At 45.8% G+C, this 19,574-nt stretch overlaps 1 pseudogene; it reads left to right on the top strand.

Annotated features, from left to right (window-relative positions):
* The first annotated feature begins 9,035 nt into the window (after positions 1-9,035).
* Positions 9,036-19,574, top strand: part of LOC141218904 (uncharacterized) — a 65,577-nt pseudogene continuing 55,038 nt past the window's right edge.

The following is a 19,574-nucleotide window of genomic DNA, read 5'->3' as shown; positions in this document are numbered from 1 at the left end:
TAAACACTGTTATGCAGTTAATAAGATTAATAAGAAGAAATCTATAAATTTGTCCTCAGAAAAAGTATTACCTCTGTCAGATCCTCCTTCATGGATGCCCTCAAATCTGATCTAATTATTTTGAGAGCAGAGAACAACCTCTCTACACTAACTTGGGTTGGTGGCAAAGCAGTAACCACTCAGGCAACATCTCTGACAATGTCAGGATACAGAGGAATCGCTTGTTGCACTGTTATTTTTGATGAACGGTCAAATTTCTCAATTTCTTTTAGTGCACATGAAAAATTCTGCTGAAATGTACTGGCTGTGTTCTTTGATGGGGATGACTCTTCTTCTATGCGGGAACGCTTTGCACGGTCCTTGTGATCCAAATATTTTTCTAAATTAAATTGTTCATTAGTTGATGATGAGGGTGAAGATGTGGCAGGATGACCAAATTCTTCTTGTTCCTCCTGACTGTTCTGCAACCCTTTCATCCTTACTGCTATTTCAAACAGAGCTTCTTTTCCTTTAGTTAGCTGTTGATCATCTAGAAGAATCTGATGCATTGGGTCTACATAAACAGCTGCCAAAAGAATGTTATTTTGTAAGGCTGTGTGCACACGATGCGTTTTTAATGCGGTTCCGCAGCGTTTTTGCAGCTGCGGAAACGCATTAAAAACACATGATAGAAGGGCAGCTATGGTCCCCAATGATAATCCGCATGTGCTGTGCCCATGCTGCAGATTTTTCCGCAGCATTTATGCTGCGCTCAAAAATCCGCAGCATGTCCATTAATTTTACGGAAAACGCGGCGTTTTCGCCACCATTGACTTGCATTAGACCGCATGGATTACGCATCACTGTATATGTAGATGCGTAATCCATGCGTTCTAATGTGCGGATGGTACCCGGGTGTGGAGGAGAGGAGAGTCTCATCCACACCCAGGTACCATTAAAAAATCTGTAGAAAAAGAATAAAATAAAAAATAAATGTATATTTACCTTCTGTCGGCCCGCGCACCGCTCCTGCTTGGTTCCCGGCACTTTGCAATGAGTTGAAGGACCTGCGCTGACGTCAGAGTCATGTGACGGGTCACGTGACGCTGACGTCGGCAGGTCTTTCAATTCAATGTTGCCGGCGAGGGAGAACCTAGTGAGCGGGACACTGGGGGCCATCGGAGGGTAAGTATACATTATTTTTTATTTTTACCACTCTCGGGTCACACTATATAAATCCATGCTGTTTGCATGGATTTATATAGTGTGACCTAGTTGTCACAAGCACTTTCCAAGTGATGCTAATCGCTTGGAAAGCGCTTGTCAATCCGCATGCGGAAATGTCAGTAGGTAACCGCTCTATTTCCACATGTCCCTGGCAGGAAAACGCATGTACAATCCGCATGCGTTTTTTTCTGCCAGGGAGATGCAGAAACGCTCAGGAAAAAATCCTGAGCATTTCTGCATCGTGTGCACATAGCCTAATAGTAGCTCCTCTCTCCGTTTCATTGATGTAGCAATGCCACTTGCAATTAACCCTCCTCTTTGGGACAGGCGAAACATCAGGTTCTTCCACTCCTTTAAGAAAATACCTGGAGTTAAGTCCTCTGCTTGTAATTTTTTAGTCACCATAAATGGGTGCCCTAGCAATTTTTCCAGCTCAGTCACCTGATTCCACTGACTTTCATTTAGCGTCAGTTGAGGGTTAGCCATGTCTACAAGAAAGGTTTTCAGTTCAACCAAGCGCTGAATCATTAAGTACTGCCCCATCGTGTGGCTTGATCAATAATTGCCCCTTTTCCAGCACGTCTCTTCAAAATTGAGTCAACTTTAGGGGTTCTGGCAACAGTAGCCAATTTTCTCACCTTGCCAATCAGTGCAGCAGCATGTCCTTCTTGCAGACTGTCTCTTATAGCCAGCTGTAGCGTATGCACAACACAGCGCATGTGATGAATGAAAGAACGTATTGACACAGTTTCAACAAGATCATCTAAACTATCATGTTGCTGTTCATCTGAAGCAACTTCAGTTTGCTCCTCAGTTACAATACTGTGTTCCTCTATTTCAAACATTTCTGTGTCTGTGGACCCAGAATGTTCTTCTAGCTGCTGGTCACCATCATTACTCTCATTCATTAGCTTAATAGTACTTATCGTATTTGAAGCATTGTCAGTTACGACAGAAAAAACTTGCTCTTTTTTAAGTTCATAGTCTTGCAGAACCTTTTCCACCAAGACCTGGAGAAACTCACTGGTGTGATGAGCTTTGGTGTCTTTTACTGCCAATGTCTTGGTAACTATTTCATTTTTGTCACAAACAAATCGGACATTGATGGCAAAATAGTTCACTCTGTGACGTGTGCAGGCATCCATTTTAAGAAACAGAAAGCGTCCCTTGAGAGTTTTTTTAAGTTCTTCCTTTTGTTTAAAAGCTTCTTCGATTACTAATTTTCTAATACTCTCTCTCTCCAGAGAAACACCAAGCTTGCAGGCTATTTCCCCATTCAGACACATAACAGCTGTTTGTGAAAATAATGAAATAGGCACACTATCCTTTACAACAAGCTCTATGATCTGTTTTTTAAATGTATCTACTGTCATTGTAACAGTAACTTTGTCACTGACAAAATATCTTGCAACTGATGGCTGCAAAGTTCTCTGCTTCTTTTGTTTGGCTGGAAGAGCTGGGCACTGGTTCATTGGTTTGGATGCAGTCTTTCTCATCCACTGCTTTCAGTACTTCTGGATGAAAGCGCTGTAGATGTCTCTTTAGATTAGAAGCTCTGGTAGGAGCATTTTTATCTTTGCCTGAATATGCACTGATCTTGGCTTCACAGCATTTGTTTTCGTCTGGATCATTTGTCATGCACTGACAGACATAATGTTTTCTATCTTGAGTGATGGTGAAATGTTCAAATACAGCTGATTTAATGTGACGCTTCTTTGACATTCTCAGGTTTTTAATTGTGCATTCACAATCCAAATGACAATTGTTTTTCCTAAAAACAATTGTACAAAATTATTGCCAGGTTGTACAACTGATATAGTGGTCAGCAATACTGTTATTCCTCATGTACTCACAGTTAACTGATGCAAAGTTTGTTGAAAGGATAATACTTCTTACAGTCTTCCTCTTCTGAGTAGCAGCTGTGAGATGCTTGGAAGACGCACACCTAGTAAACATCTAGTCTAGAGGAAGAGGAGCTTTACTACTAAGAATTTGCAACACATTTTCACTTTCAGTTTCATACATTGTAAGTAGGGGGGTTGGGGCAGCATGAGGTTAACCAAGTATAAGATTAGATAAGGGCAGTGGAGAACAGTGACACACAAGAAGTAAGAAATGTCTCTATCTCCAGCAGAACTGCTTATCACTGTTGTTCATAGTTTGATAGAACATATATATTTGAGTAACATTTATAAAATTCATATGAAAGTTCAATTATGAAATATTAATACATTTTTTTTAAAGCTGGAGTCGGAGTCAGTACATTTTTACCGACTCCGACCAAAACTAACTCCGACTCCACGACTCCGACTCCACAGCCCTGCTTCTGATGCAGCAGATCCAACAGCAGCAAAGACAAATGAAAATCTTGGCAGAGCAGATCCGTGGCAGGACGACCGCCACATCCTCAGATCCAGGTGATGACACATACGTCAGGAAGACGGTAAGAAGAGCTTTACAAAATATGACCCCGGGTGATGATGTTGAGGCGTTCCTGACTGTCTTTGAGAGGGTGGCAGAGCGGGAAAAATTGTCTCCGGAGCAGTAGGCGGAGGTGCTGGCGCCATATTTGACAGGTGAGCCGCAGAAGGCATATTATGACTTGGTCTTGCAGGATGCGAAAGAGTACGCTAAGTTGAAAACTGAGATTCTGGCATGCTTAGGAGTGACTCTGACTGTCAGGGCGCATCGGGTGCACCACTGGGCCTTTTGCAGTGACAAACCTCCCCAGTCCCAGATGTTCGACCTCCTACACCTGGTCCAAAAGTGGTTGCAACCTGAATCTTCTTCCCCAGCACAGATGGTGGAGAAGGTCATTATAGACAGGTTTATACACTCTCTTCAGAAGTCGGTGAAATCCTGGGTTGCCCAGGGAGATCCCCGTAATGCCGATGACTTGGTGGGGTTGGTAGAAAGATACCAGGTGGTTGAGAGTCCATTGGGAAAACAAGGGGTCGTAGCCTCTCAATACTGGGGTTCTCAAAAGGCAGCGGACACCCAAAAGAAGGGAGCTAGCGCCACAACTGGGGGGCGTCATAGAGTTCAGGAGGGGTCTGAGTTGTTGCCCAAGGTCCCACCCGATAATATAGTGTGTTGGAGATGTCATACCCCTGGCCATACTGCCGCCCGGTGTCCCATAAACTCTGAGTCAATGAACTGCAACATGGGCCGATGTTGCTCTTATTTTGCCTACCCCTCCTGCAGTGTGGTTTCTCAACATGGCAAGGGCCCTCAGGCATGCTCAGTGTCAGTAAACGGGGCACAAGTCTCTGGACTATTGGACTCAGGAAGTTTGGTGACCCTGATAAGGGCCACACTCCCTCATTGACTGATTCCTGGGAAGGTGGTGGGTGTCCGGTGTATCCATGGGGACGCTAAGAACTATCCTGTGGCCCCGGTGGATGTAAACACGGACTGTGGCACCACATCTCATGAAGTGGCGGTCGTTAAGGACCTATTTCATCCCATAATAATTGGACGTGACTTTGCATTATTCTAGGAAATGTGGGGGAAAGCGGGGACACACGTGGCTCTGCTCCGTACACCTCATACACACACACGGCTCCGCTCTGCACGCCTCGTGCACACGCAGTTTCGCTCCGTACGCCTGGTACACGCGCGGCTCCGCTCCGTACGCCTCGTACACGCGCGGCTCCGCTCCGTACGCCTCATACACACACACGGCTCCGCTCTGTACGCCTCGTACACGCGCGGTTTCGCTCCGTACACTTCATACACACACATGGCTCCGCTCCGTACGCCTCGTACACACGCAGGTTCGCTCCGTACGCCTCGTACACGCGCGCTCAGCTCCGTACGCCTCGTACACGCGCGGCTCGGCTCCGTACGCCTCTTACACGCGCGGCTCGGCTCCGTACGCCTCTTACACGCGCGGCTCGGCTCCGTACGCCTCTTACACGCGCGGCTTGGCTCCGTACGCCTCGTACACGCGCGGCTCCGCTCCGCACGCCTCGTACTCGCGCGACTCCGCTCCGCACGCCTAGTACACGCGCGGCTCCGCACGCCTCGTACACGCGCGGCTCGGCTCCGTACGCCTTGTACACGCGCGCTCGGCTCCGTACGCCTCGTACACACGCGGCTCCGCTCCGTACGCCTCGTACACACGCGGCTCCGCTCCGTACGCCTCGTACACACGCGGCTCCGCTCCGTACACCTCGTACACGCGCGGCTCCGCTCCGTACACTTCGTACACGCGCGGCTCCGCTCCGTACACTTCGTACACGTGCGGCTCCGCTCCGTACACCTCGTACACACGGCTCTGCTCCGTACACCTCGTACACACGCGGCTCCGCTCCGTACGCCTCGTACACACGCGGCTCCGCTCCGTACGCCTCGTACACACGCGGCTCCGCTCCGTACGCCTCGTACACACGCGGCTCCGCTCCGTACGCCTCGTACACACACGGCTCCGCTCCGTACACCTCGTACACACGGCTCTGCTCCGTACACCTCGTACACACGCGGCTCCGCTCCGTACACCTCGTACACACGCGGCTCCGCTCCGTACACCTCGTACACACGCGGCTCCGCTCCGTACGCCTCGTACACACGCGGCTCCGCTCCGTACGCCTCGTACACACGCGGCTCCGCTCCGTACGCCTCGTACACACGCGGCTCCGCTCCGTACGCCTCGTACACACGCGGCTCCGCTCCGTACGCCTCGTACACACGCGGCTCCGCTCCGTACGCCTCGTACACACGCGGCTCCGCTCCGTACACGTCGTACACACGCAGGTTCGCTCCGTACACCTCGTACACACGCGGCTCCACTCCGTACACCTCGTACACATGCGGCTCCGCTCCGTACACCTCGTACACACGCGGCTCCGCTCCGTACGCCTCGTACACACACGGCTCCGCTCCGTACGCCTCGTACACACGCGGCTCTGCTCCGTACACCTCGTACACACACGGCTCTGCTCCGTACACCTCGTACACGCGCGGCTCCGCTCCGTACACCTCGTACACACACGGCTCTGCTACATCCACACTGTAAACCCCTCCTGACCCCACACATAAACTTCAGCTCATCCAGCACCATGACAACCAGCACAGCAGAGTCCTGCATCCACTGAGGCCCCTGATCATGTGACCCCTGACTCCTCCCCTCCTGTGACCTCATCACAGCTCCTGTGCGCACAGAGCAGACATATATGTGGTGGCGGCTCTGCAGGTGGAGGTATGTGGAGACCCCATTACTGGAGCATTAATACTAGATATATATTGCACAGGGGATATCGCAGCCGATTCCCTCTAGAATAATCCTGGAATCGCAGCATTAGATGATTATTTCTCAGCGGTTTCTATGGCAGAGCTCCCAGCGTCCCGTACTCTATGGGACTGTCCCGTCCCGTCTCCGCTGTTCTCCGGCTCATACTCCCCTCTCGGACATCTTCGTAGCTCCTCCCTGTGAAACGCATAAATTACAATTATAATATTCACTTCACTTTACGGGAATCTGTAAATGCCGTGATTGATATTTTTTCTCTATTAAACTTATAAGAAATGTATTAAAAGCGTAACGCTGTGGCCGTGTTCACATGTAGATTAAGTGCGGCATTTTCTTTAATGCTCTTCTCTGCACGTTTTCTGCATGTTTTCTGCAGCACACGACGCAGTAACAATCTTCTCTGATTATTGGTGTTTGCTGCGCTTCTTTTATGCGTTTTCCTGCTTATTTGATGCAATCTCGGTGCAGATGTGAAGACGCGTTTTTAACGCTTTTTTCTTAGTACAGAAAAGCTTTGATTCTGCACTTAAAAATGCAACAGTGTTTTTTTCTTCATTCGTTTTTTTTTTTTTTTTCAGAAGAAGCCTATAGAGAAAAAATGCACCAAAACTGCATATTTCAGCAGCGTCTTCAGGCCACACACGGTGGAGATTTCATGGAATCACATTCCGGAGCGTGTGTCCGTGTGATCCACGTGTAGACATGTCCGTTTTTGGCCATCAGCACGGATCACACAGCTCCATTCAAGTCAAAGGATCCATATAAACACATACCGCACACGAATGCCATCCATGTGACACATACCGGCAGTTGGGAATTAGTGTACAGTTAGCGCTGTTCCCAAGCCCCAGGTGCTGAACGTTGCCCTCATCATTGTTCCCTGCTGGCGCTGCGATCAACACCAGCAGGAACAATGATGAGCGTAGTAGTCTGCTCCCGGTTTCTCCTCCTGTTAAAATAAAATAAAAAAATCCATATTCTCACCTAAGTGTCCCCCCGCTGTAATCCATGCGACCGATCACACCGAGGAACTGAAGAGAATGACTGCAGCGAGTGGGCCCCGGAGCTGCGCTGAGCTCATGAGCGGTTTCCTGTCACTTGCTGAGGGCAGCTCTGGGGCCCGCTCGCTGTTGGAGTGATCGGTCCCATGGATTACAGCTACTACTCTCATCATTGTCCCTGCTGGTGCTGATTACAGCGCCAGCAGGAAACAATGATGAGGAATAGCGCTAACTGTACACTGATTCCCAAGCGCCAATATGTGTGCTCCTGATGCGGCACACGGGCAGCACATGGTTGCCACACGTGTGCCACACACGGACGCGGATATCTCCGGTACTGGTTTTTCCTGTACCGGAAATATCCAGACGTGTGAAACCGGCCTAACTGTCCAAGCAAAGTGGATGTGATTTCATGATAATTGTGCCCCCTTGTGATAAATAAGGGGGAAAAGGCCAAAAAAATTAGAGAAGATTGTTATTCTGTAGTTTGGTGCGAATCTTGCAGAAAGCCAAAAACACAGTATTTCTGCACTGTGTGAACACGGCCTTACAGAAAAGCCGGATGTCGTATAGTGAAGCTACAAAAAAATGAGAAAGTTCTGCCGGCTCGGACTGTGAATGAAGGAACAAAAAAATAATCTACAGGTCCCAACAAGAGATGAACAGGACGCACAGATGACGGTGCACTGCCCTGGGTGATCAAAAGTCGCGCTGGGGACTAATTGGTGGGAAAACTATCACCTTTAATAATCCTCCAACAGTTCTGGCATGAAAAATACAGAAAAGTGCCCCTTTATGGATTTGAAAGAAAGTCTGTTTAGAAACTTTAGCTTAATAGTATCAGCTCTAATCAAATGGTTAGATAGTGATTTACCCTGAAGATTCACAAATTGTGGGGTGTTTTTTGTGCAGGAATCATGTATTGCTCCCATAGTACAGTGCCCCTTTCTTGGTTCCCACACACAGTATAATGTTCCCCCAGTACCTCCATCCCCAATTTTATTTTTTTGGGGTGTTTTTCATGCAATGTAGGGAAACCTGCATGAAAATGTTAAAAAATATCCCATCATATCGAGAGAAAGAAAAATACATATGGAGAATTTGGCATTAAATATCTCTTGTCTCCATGCTTTTTCAAACAAACTTTTATAAAAGCCTCAAACTTCTGAGTATGAATCAAACATGAGATCTAACGTGATAGAAAATTACAGTCCGGGGAAGACGGGAAACATATAAACGGCCGGTGGTGATGTAGTCAGTGACCGACTCTGGCTAAATATGTTTCTAGAGACATAGTAGAAGATGAAGATGTCGTCCTCATCATAAAGTAATTATTTTTAATTTAGCTTTATGGAAGATGAGTCTATGAGAAACGTATTCAGATGCAAACTCCAAGGAAGAAACTGCTTGTTGTCTGTGGCCTAAAATATATAGGTTTTATTAGTAGATGTAAAGAAGAAAACTAAATACTGTAAAATAATAAATCTCCTCATATGTTTCCCTTATTATCTCCAGTAATTGTATTATTACACTGGATTTTTATGATGTTACATCGGCTCATCTTCTCATTCAGGTCCCTACAATATCGGATCCTCTCAGTGAAGATCGTCTATATAAGAGAATTTTTCTGATTTACTCATCAAGGATGAATATGGACAGAGACAAGATGGCTGAGAAAATATTACACCTCACCCTAGAGATCCTCTTCCGGCTTACTGGAGAGGTGAGAGATTCTGATGACGTCACATTACATCATTCTTATCTATGGGAATAACAGATGGACAGAACTGGAGAGGTGAGGACTCTGGAAATGTCTGGAGTGAGTTTTATTAATGTCTCTCTCCATAACCAGGATTACACAGTAGTGAAGAAGACCTCTAGAGAGCGCCGTCAGGACCCTGTGTCTGAATTATGGGGAAGACCCCTGAGCCCATTCACAGGGCCTCCACCACAGCCCCTGATACATGAGGACATCAATGACCAGAAGATCCTAGAACTCACCTACAAGATGATTGAGCTGCTGACTGGAGAGGTGACACTGCTAGGAATACTGGGATATTATACAGTAACGCTATGAAGGGATCAGGGGATGACGGTATCATTGTATGTGTCAGGTTCCTATAAGGTGTCAGGATGTCGCTGTCTATTTCTCCATGGAGGAGTGGGAGTATTTAGAAGGACACAAAGATCTGTACAAGGGCGTCATGATGGAGGCTCCCCAGCCCCTCACATCACCAGGTAATAGACAGGACTGAATACACACGGCCTTTGTTATCTGTATGTAAAGAATGAATTCAGTCCCTGTATGTGTTTCCTCCAGATCTATCCAGTAAGAGGACAACACCAGAGAGATGTCCCCGTCCTCTTCTTCCACAGGACTGTAAACAAGAAGATCCCAATGTTCCTCAGGATCATCAGGTAGATGGAGAGAAGGGGTCATGAGATCTCCCCTATGATGTGTAGACGGCTGTGAAGGTCTTGTGCTCAGTCTTGTTTTATCCACCAGTATTATATGTTTTATACTTGTGTAATGAGTACGTTGGAGATGGCAGGATTAGAGTTGATCATAGATGGGACTTCTCCATCTGTCTGTGACTTTTACAATATTTGTTTCAGGGTGAAGATCTGACCCATATTAATACTACAGAGACCTATGTGAGGGGTGATGAGCGGTGTAAAGAGGAGATTCCTACATATGACTACCCAGGTGAGTAGTGACCACTAAATGCAGAGAAGTCACAGATTCTTCTCAGTCAGCGGCTGTGGCTGCTTTATCGGTGACGTAGTCCGGACGTATCACAATCGTGTCATCACCATTTTACCGCTAGACCACAACATTCTCCTCCACCCAAAACAAAACTGTTCAAATGACTTAGGGCAAGTGTGGGCAATACATTTTCCCGAGGGGCCACATTAGAGATCGTGACTGTTGTGAAGGGCTGAACCAATAGGTTGAAATTAATTCTGCTCAATATTAATATCAATATATTAATGATAATATTAATATAATTAATAATTAATTGCATCAATTAATTGCATTAATATTGAGCAGAATTAAGTATGCTGACCTCTAACTATATACTACTTAAACCTGAATACAGCCCCTTCTATATATCGTATGAGCCCCCACACAGCCTCCCCATATACAGCATGAGCCCCCACACAGCCTGCTCATATGCAGTATGAGCCCCACACAGCCACCCCATATTCAGCATGAGCCCCGCACAGCCTGCTCATATTTTGTATGAGCCCCACACAGCCTGCTCATATGCAGCATGAGTTCCACACAGCCTCCCCATATACAGCATAAGCACCCACCCAGCCTCCCCATATACAGCATGAGCCCCACACAGCCTTCTCATATGCAGCATTAGCCCCACACAGCCTCTCCATATGCAGTATGAGCCCCCACACAGCCTCCCCATATACAGCATGAGTCCCCACACAGCCTCCTCATATACAGCATGAGCCCCCACACAGGCTCCCCATATACAGCATGAGCCCCCACACAGCCTCCCCATATACAGCATGAGCCCCCACACAGCCTTCCCATATACAGCATGAGCCCCCACACAGCCTCCCCATATTCAGCATGAGCCCCACACAGCCTGCTCATATGCAGTATCAGCTCCACACAGCCTCTCCATATGCAGCATGAGCCCCACACAGCCTGCCCCATGCACAGCCAGAGAGCCCCATAGCCTGCCCCATGCACAGCCAGAGAGCAGAGAGCCCCATATCCTGCCCCATGGACAGCCAGAGAGCCCCATAGTCTGCCCAATGCACAGCCAGAGAGCCTCATAGCCTGCCCCATGCACAGGCAGAGAGCCCCATAGTCTGCCCCATGCACAGCCAGAGAGCAGAGAGCCTCATGGCCTGCCCCATGCTCGGCATGAGAGCTCCATGGCCTGCCCCATGCTCGGCATGAGAGCCCCATGGCCTGCCCCATGCTCGGCATGAGAGCCCCATGCTCGGCATGAGAGCTCCATGGCCTGCCCCATGCTCAACATGAGAGCCCATGCTCACCTCGCTTCACCCGACGCTCTGCCTCTGTTGCTCTCTCCGCTGCTTCACACGCTGATTTGTGGAGGAAGGGGCCAAAGGCCCCTCCTCCACCAATGTAGTCGGCGCGGATGGAGAGTTTGGAGACAGCAGACGGCCGGCGAGCAGGCGGTGGGGAAGGTTGTGGTGCGTCCGTAGGCCACTGTTTTCCAGCCCCTCGGCCATTTCAGTCCGCGGGCTGGATTCGAACAGCCAGAGGGCGGGATGTGCGTCCACTTTGCCCAGGTTTGGCTTAGGGCAGTGAAAGCCCTTTTCTAGAGAACTTGCAACCTGGGAGGTCCACTGACCCCCTGGGATTAGAAGACGCTGACCATTACCTACTCAGATCTGTAAACTACAAAGCCAAATGACAGCGAATGTAGAATGTGCTGACAAGTGAGAAAATCACTTGAAGAAATATAAACATTTTAGATTCCCAAGAGCCACCGAGCCCCATACTCCAATTACCCCAGAGAGGTTTCACCACTAGTTACACACTACTTACTGATGGAGACTGTTGAGTTTGATCATTTCAGTAGATGTGTTATTGTCTATACTCACAGTTTTTGACTACAGTAGTTAGTGCCCAAAATACTCTGATTTAACCCCTTCCTGCAGCCAGTTTTCTGATCCTAATCAGGCCTATTTTTCAAATCTGACGTGTGTCACTTTATGTGGTGATATCTTTGGAATTCTTCACAAAGGATAATAGGAAACAAATGGACCTTACAAATTATTTTCCAACTTCTCTTGAATCCGGCAGTACCCTATATATAGTTGTACACTACTGTCTGGGCACATGGCAGGATAAGAAGGGAAGGAGCGCCATTAAGCTGTGTGAATGCAGATCTTGCTGGAATAGTTTGCAAATACAATGTATTGGGGGCACTGTTCATGGTCACCTGGCAGCTCAAAAGATGGCTACCATGAACAGGCTTGGCGCTATCTACTCCGTTTTCCAAATCCCAGGGATTGTCTTGCTCATCACCCTTTAACATCTTCATGACCTTGGATGTATGGATACGTCCAGGCGATTTTGTGTGCCCAGGAGCTATGCACACACGATCGCTGCCGTCTGTCAGCTGAACTGATAGCTGACACCCAACACTCAGGGCACCGCTCCCGGCACTTTAACCCCCGAATTATATATATACTTAATATATGTACCCGTAAATATTGTTATGAAAAAAACAAATTAAACCACATACACTATATATATATATATATATATATATATATATATATATATATATATATGTATATATATATATATATATAGTACAGACCAAAAGTTTGGACACACCTTCTCATTTAAAGATTTTTCGGTATTTTCATGACTATGAAAATTGTACATTCACACTGAAGGCATCAGAACTATGAATTAACACATGTGGAATTATATACTTAACAAAAAAAGTGTGAAACAACTGAAAATATGTCTTATATTCTAGGTTCTTCAAAGTAGCCACCTTTTGCTTTGATGACTGCTTTGTACACTCTTGGCATTCTCTTGATGAGCTTCAAGAGGTAGTCACTGGAAATGTTTTTCACTTAACATGTGTGCCCTGTCAGGTTTAATAAGTGGTATTTCTTGCCTTATAAATGGGGTTGGGACCATCAGTTGTGTTGTGCAGAAGTCTGGTGGATACACAGCTGATAGTCCTACTGAATAGACTGTTAGAATTTGTATTACGGCAAGAAAAAAGCTGTGAAGTAAAGAAAAACGAGTGGCCATCGTTACTTTAAGAAATGAAGGTCAGTCAGTCTGAAAAATTGGGCAAACTTTGAAAGTGTCCCCAAGTGCAGTTGCAAAACCACCAAGTGCTAAAATAAACTGGCTCATATGAGGACCGCCCCAGGAAAGGAAGACCAAGAGTCAACTCTGCTTCTGAGGATAAGTTTATCCGAGTCACCAGCCTCAGAAATCGCAGGTTAACAGCAGCTCAGAATAGAGACCAGGTCAATGCCACACAGAGTTCTAGCAGCAGACACATCTCTAAAACCACTGTTAAGGGGAGACTTTGTGCAGCAGGCCTTCATGGTAAAATAGTTGCTAGGAAACCACTGCCAAGAACAGGCTACAAGCAGAAGAGACTGCTTGTTTGGGCTAAAGAACACAAGGAATGGACATTAGACCAGTGGAAATCTGTGCTTTGGTCTGATGAGTCCATATTTGAGATCTTTGGTTCCAACCACCGTGTTTTTGTGCGACGCAGAAAAGGTGAACGGATGGACTCTACATGCCTGGTTCCCACCGTGAAGCATGGAGGAGGAGGTGTGATGGTGTGGGGGCACTTTGCTGTTGAAGGCATACTGAACAAGCATGGCTACCACAGCATCTTGCAGCGGCATGCTATTCCATCCGGTTTGCATTTAGTTGGACCATCATTTATCTTTCAACAGGACAATGACCCCAAACACACCTCCAGGCTGTGTAAGGGCTATTTGACCAAGAAGGAGAGTAATGGGGTGCTACGCCAAATTACCTGGCCTCCACAGTCAGCAGACCTGAACCCAATTGAGATGGTTTGGGGTGAGCTGGACCTCAGAGTGAAGGCAAAAGGGCCAACAAGTGCTAAGCATCTCTGGGAACTCCTTCAAGATTGTTGGAAGACCATTTCCGGTGACTACCTCTTGAAGCTCATCAAAAGAATGCCAAGAGTGTGCAAAGCAGTCATCAAAGCAAAAGGTGGCTACTTTGAAGAACCTAGAATATAACCATATTTTCAGTTGTTTCACACTTTTTTGTTAAGTATATAGTTCCACGTATGTTATTTCATAGTTTTGATGCTGTCGGGGTCGTAGCGACATTCCACTCGTCCTCCAGTCACTCCAAATTATGGCTATGAGCATGGGTCAACCATTCAAAGAATGAGTCAGACAACAAGCTGGTTCAAACTCAGAGCATGCTCAGAGGCTACTGGCAAGCCACGATCTCAGCAATGTTCTGCCTTTATTTCCGCATGCACAAACCTAAATACACTACGTAATGGGGAGGGGAAAGGGAGTGTTCGGGGCGGCGTAAGCCATAAATGGAGTGTTCGGGGCGGGGTAAACCATAAATGTCTAGTATCCGGCCACTCCTGATTGGTCCACGTCTCCTTAACTCAGTCTCTGGGCAGACAACAGTCAGTTGATGTTTTGGTTTCATTTCTCTGAAACAGGTGCTTGGCTGATACCAGCGCCATCTTAGCATAAATTTCGATCTAAGTAACAAGTAGCAAGGAAAGCTTATTGTTATAAGACACAAAATGGTGGTTAGTACATAAGCAAAGCGTATAAAAGTATAAAAGTGGAAAAATATATATTCTTTCTTACCCTGACAATGCCTTCAGTGTGAATGTACAATTTTCATAGTCCTAAAAATACAGAAAAATCTTTAAATGAGAAGGTGTGTCCAAACTTTTGGTCTGTACTGTAGGTATATGTGGTTTACGTTGTTTTTTCATAACAATATTTATGGGTACATATATATATATATATATATGTACCCATAAATATACACCGTGCATTGTGAAAGTATTTGGCCCCCTTGAACTTTTCTACCTTTTGCCACGTTTCTGGCTTCAAACATAAAGATATAAAATTCTATTTTTTTTCGGAAGAATCATCAACAAGTGGGACACAGTCGTGAAGTGGAACGAAATTTATTGGATATTTTAAGCTTTTTTAACAAATTAAAAACTGAAAAGTGGGGAGTGCAATATTATTCGGCCCCCTTGAGTTAATACTTTGTAACGCCACCTTTTGCTGAGATTACAGCTGCAAGTCGCTTGGGGTATGTCTCTATCAGTTTTGCACATCGAGAGGCTGAACTTCTTGCCCATTCTTCCTTGCAAATCAGCTCGAGCTCAGTGAGGTTGGATGGAGAGCGTTTGCGAACAGCAGTTTTCAGCTCTTTCCACAGATTCTCGATTGGATTCAGGTCTGGACTTTGACTTGGCCATGCTAACACCTGTGTACATTTATTTTTGAACCATTCCATTGTAGATTTTGCTTTATGTTTGGGATTATTGTCTTATTGGAAGATAAATCTCCGTCCCAGTCTCAGGTCTTTTGCAGACTCCAACAGGTTTTCTTCCAGAATGGTCCTGTATTTGGCTCCGTCAATCTTCTCATCAATTTTAACCATCTTTCCTGTCCCTGCTGAAGAAAAACAGGCCCAAACCATGATGCTGCCACCACCATGTTTGACAGTGGGGATGGTGTTTTGAGGGTGATGAGCTGTGTTGCTTTTGCGCCAAACATATCGTTTTGCATTGTGACCAAAAAGTTCGATTTTGGTTTCATCTGACCAGAGCACCTTATTCCACATGTTTGGTGTGTCTCCCAGGTGGCTTGTGGCAAACTTAAAACGAGAATTTTTATGGATATCTTTGAGAAATGGCTTTCTTCTTGCCACTCTTCCATAAAGGCCATATTTGTGCAGTGTACGACTGATTGTTATCCTATGGACAGACTCCCCCACCTCAGCTATAGATCTCTGCAGTTCATCCAGAGTGATCATGGGCCTTTTGGCTGCATCTCTGATCAGTCTTCTCCTTGTTCGAGATGAAAGTTTAGAGGGACGGCCGGGTCTTGGTAGATTTGCAGTGGTCTGATACTCCTTCCATTTCAATATGATCGCTTGCACAGTGCTCCTTGAGATGTTTAAAACTTGGGAAATCTTTTTGTTTCCAAATCCGGCTTTAAACTTCGCCACAACAGTATCTCGGACCTGCCTGGTGTGTTCCTTGGTCTTCGTGATGCTCTCTGCACTTGAAACAGAACCCTGAGACTATCACAGAGCAGGTGCATTGGAGGCAAATAGTGCTCTGTCCCTCCCGAGTCTCACCGTATGGCTAAGCTGTACTGTACAGCCACATATGGGGTATTTCTACATTAAGCAGAAATTGTGGGATTAATATTGGTGCTATTTTTACCCATTTTCCAGTGTGAAAATGTAATATCAGCTAAAACAAAATTTTGGTGGTAAAAATGTAATTGTTTTTCTTCACTGCCCAACGTAGGCACCCCTATATAGGGGTGCAGTGATCATATTAACAACTGCACCCCTAGATGAATTCATTGAGTGGCGTCATTTGTAACATGGGGTCTCTTATGGGGGGGTTCTGTTGTTCTGGCACCGCAGGGGTTCTGCCAATGTGCCCTCAAACCAGTCCAGCAAAATCTGAACTCCAATATGGCGCTTCTTCCCTTCTGAGCCACGGCCCCATTATCAGAATTCGGTCAGTATTCAGTCAGTATTTTTCTCAGGAGCGGGATCCAAAACCAGGTGAGGAACAATCATAGAAAAGGTATAATAGAAACAAGTCACCAATTCTGCATTTATCACCCACTCCTGGTTTGGCTCTCACTCTTGAGAAAAAATACTGGCCGAATACTGACCAAATACTGATAGTGGGGCCATGGCCTTACACTGTGTCTCAAAAGTAGTTTTCGACCACATATGGGGTATAATCGTACTCAGAATAAATTGCACAACAATTTTCTCCTGTTACCCTTTTTGAAAATAAAAATTGGGGTCTAAAATTTAAAATAATGCAACGTTATAAACTTATGTGAAGCACCTGGGGGTTCAAGGTGCTCCCCACATATTTAGATACATTTCTTGAGGGGTCTAGTTTCCAAAATGGGGTCACTTGTGGGGGTTTCCACTGTTTAGGCACATCAGGTGCTCTCCAAACGCGACATAGCGTCCACTAATCCAGCAAATTTTGCATTCAAAAAGTCAAATGGCACTCCTTCCCTTCCAAGCCCTGCCGTGCGCCCAAACGGGAGTTTTCGTCCACATATTGGGCATCGGTTTACTCAGAAGAAATTGTACAACAAATTGCATGCCTAAAAAAAACATTTTTGTGGGAAAAATTGGATTTTTTTTTATTTTTACGGCTCAAGATTATAAACTTCTCTGTGAAGCACCTGTGGGTTGAAGGTGCTCACCACACATCTGATAAATTCCTTGAGGGGGTCTAGTTTCCAACATGGGGTCACTTGTGGTGGTTTTCCTCCATTTAGGCACATCAGGGGCTCTCCAAACGCAATATTACACCCGAGGATCATTCCCATCAAAGTCTGCGTTCCAAAAGTCACTCTTCCTTTCTAAGCCCTGCCGTGTGCCCAAACGGTAGTTTTCATTCACACATGGGGTGTCTGCATACTCAGAAGAAATTGCACAACAAATTGTATGGTTAAATTTGTACTGTTACCCTTGTGAAAATGCAAAATTTGGGGCTAAAAAACATTTTTGTGGGGAAAAATTTGATTTTTCTGTGAAGTCCTTGGGGATCCAAGGTTCTTACCATACTTCTAGATAAATTCCCCTGAGGGTCTAGGTTCCAGAATGGTGTCACTTGAGGGGGTTTCCACTGTTTAGGCACTTTAGGGGCTCTCTAAACACAACATGGCATCCGCTAATTATTCCAACAAATTTTACATTCAAAAAGTCAAATAGCGCTCCTTCCCTTCCAAGCCCAAACAGTGATTCTCCCCCACAAATGGGGTATGGGCAGTGTGAGGACACAGCTTCTAATCTTAATTAGCAAGACGACTAGATTTGTTAGGCCAGAAGAACTACACTATTGTATGTGTGTTGACTTTTGAAGAAATTTGTTTTTCTTTCTTCGGGTGCCACAAGAAACATAGACTTTTGTCATAAGTCTGAATGTTGACTTCTCTTGATCTGTGAACAATGAATATTTGCTAAATATGTTGATTAACCTTTGTGTGGACCCTGTGGCTTGTTGACTTACAGAGCAGAAAAGTATAAGATATGGAAATTGATTAAATGCTCAAACAATGAGACATGAGCCCTGCACCTTCCCCCCTGACCTGTGAATGATGACCTGAGCCACAGATGTATAAATAAAAAGGGATTTCTATGGTACTGCAGGAAGTATCAGAGAGACACTTCAGGGCAGCAGCTTGGTAGCATGGCTCCATCCAGAGGGACACAGATTTATATTCTTCAGGAATCCAGCCTAAGGGAACACTGCCCTGGCTGTAAGGATACAGATCTGCTCCATTGACCATCACTGACCCTATGGAGATGTTTGAGGTAACCAGGTTTGTGACCATCCGGTCACCTGGTCCCGTGGATATGTTCTGAGACGCCAGGTTGGGACCATCCGATCACCTGGTCCCATGGAGACATTTGGGGAAGGCCAGGATTGTGACCCTCCGGTCACCTGGTCCAATGGATATGTTTGGGCTAGCCAGGTTGGGACCATCTGGTCACCTGGAACCCATGGATACACCCGGATAAACCCAGATTGGGACCATCCGATCACCTGGATCCATGTATATGTTTAGAGAAAGCCAGGGTGGGATCTTCAGGTCTCCTTGCAACGTACCTCAATGGACTGTCAGCTTCCTAAACTTGCTGCTACCTCCTCTCTGTGGGTGCCCGCCAAAATCGGGGGCCACTGGTTGAGGTAGTTGTCTCTGGAAGTCCCAAAGTGGCAGTTGCTCTATTCCCAGTGAGCCAGCGAAAGGGTGAGACTGCGTAATTTTGCACCATCTTGTGTGTTTGCTGGGACTGTTCAATAAAGTATTGCCACACAGTTTAACCTTCACCCTGTGTGGTTTGAGTAGTATTATGCCCACGGAAGACCCAGTGTCTCCACAGGCGTGCTCAGGAGGAAATGCACAACAAATTTTGGGGTCCATTTTCTCCTGATATCTTTGTGAAAATAAAAATAATGGGTCTAAATTTTAATTTTTGTGGAAAAAAAGGTAAATGTTCATTTTTTCCTTCCACATTCCTTTAATTCCTGTGAAGCACCTGAAGGTTTACTAAACTTCTTGAATGTGGTTTTGAGCACCTTGAGGGGTGCAGTTTTTAGAATGGTGTCACTATTAGGTATTTTCTGTCATATAGACCCCTAAAGTCACTTCAAATGTGATGTGGTCACTAAAAAAAATGTTTTTGTAAACTTTGTTGGAAAAATGAGAAATCGCTGGTCAACTTTTAATCCTTATAACTTCCTAACAAAAAAAAATTCAAAAATTGTGCTGATGTAATGTAGACATACGGAAAATTTTGTTTACAACTGTGATTTAAGGGCATAAAAATT

The sequence above is a fragment of the Phyllobates terribilis genome, unplaced genomic scaffold, assembly GCF_046119375.1.
Source record: "Phyllobates terribilis strain yellow unplaced genomic scaffold, ASM4611937v1 Scaffold_251__1_contigs__length_2838608, whole genome shotgun sequence".
NCBI classification, from domain to species: domain Eukaryota; kingdom Metazoa; phylum Chordata; class Amphibia; order Anura; family Dendrobatidae; genus Phyllobates; species Phyllobates terribilis.
The sequence above is the reverse complement of the archived record's forward strand: the minus strand, read 5'-3'. Positions and strand labels throughout refer to the sequence as shown.